The 790-nt window shown below is 39.6% G+C and overlaps 1 long non-coding RNA gene across 1 annotated transcript in view; it reads right to left on the bottom strand.

The window, feature by feature from the left end:
• Positions 1–489: 489 nt before the first annotated feature.
• LOC102769238 overlaps positions 490–790 on the bottom strand; it is a 2,675-nt gene continuing 2,374 nt past the window's right edge. The window contains exon 3 of the long non-coding RNA XR_435997.2: positions 490–666. This is a non-coding gene — a long non-coding RNA (uncharacterized LOC102769238). The remainder of the gene's footprint in view (positions 667–790) is intronic.

Here is a 790-nt window from a genome sequence, read left to right as displayed (position 1 = left end):
GCGGAGATGTTGGTGAGTATGTCAGGGGGACATCATTTATGTTATTGGATACTTTAATACATTGGAGCCTCTCAAGATTTATTCTCAAGTAATCTTTTAACGCCTTAAAACTGCCCTATCTACGCAAGGCAACCACAGATACTGGGCTTAGTGTCTCCACTCAGACACCACAATGACCTCATTAAGAGGATGAACTTAGTGGCCAGATATTTGGACACAATGGCTACCTATTGAATAGGGTACTTTTCAAGGATTTCTTCAATCAGGCAGTTGGCTGTTACCTACAAGTCTTCCATAAGTAGACATCATTATACCCATTCATATAATTTCTTTACAGGAGTTTAACATATTTAATTCTTTCCTAACTTTAGAATCCAAGTTTGTTTGTTTTTTAATGCTATGGCTACTAAGCCAGAATCAAAATAAATTGTACTCTATAGTCTCAACATAACCATATTTTAACATGGAATGGAAAAAGCCTTACCAATGTCACATGGATTGTGGAGAGTCTGTCCCTGTGATCCTGTTTTGATTCTCACTCCGGCTGCTTGTCCAGCAGGGCCTTCTTCCTGCTAGAGGCTTCTGTTGTTGCACTGCCTTTCTGGGGCTCAACTAGGTTCACATACAGATTCACCAGGTAATGTGCATCTCTGATATTAACCTAGGCTGTCCAAAAAGAGGCAGGGAATCAAAACAATTCAATGGAAATGGTGTGGAGAAACTTCTTTACCAAAAAAAGAAAACTTCAGCAGGCATGCCATTCTGAAACACAGGGAGGAGATAAAAATCT

The sequence above is a fragment of the Myotis davidii genome, unplaced genomic scaffold, assembly GCF_000327345.1.
Source record: "Myotis davidii unplaced genomic scaffold, ASM32734v1 scaffold624, whole genome shotgun sequence".
Classification (NCBI taxonomy): domain Eukaryota; kingdom Metazoa; phylum Chordata; class Mammalia; order Chiroptera; family Vespertilionidae; genus Myotis; species Myotis davidii.
This window is presented reverse-complemented; position numbering and strand designations above follow the sequence as displayed.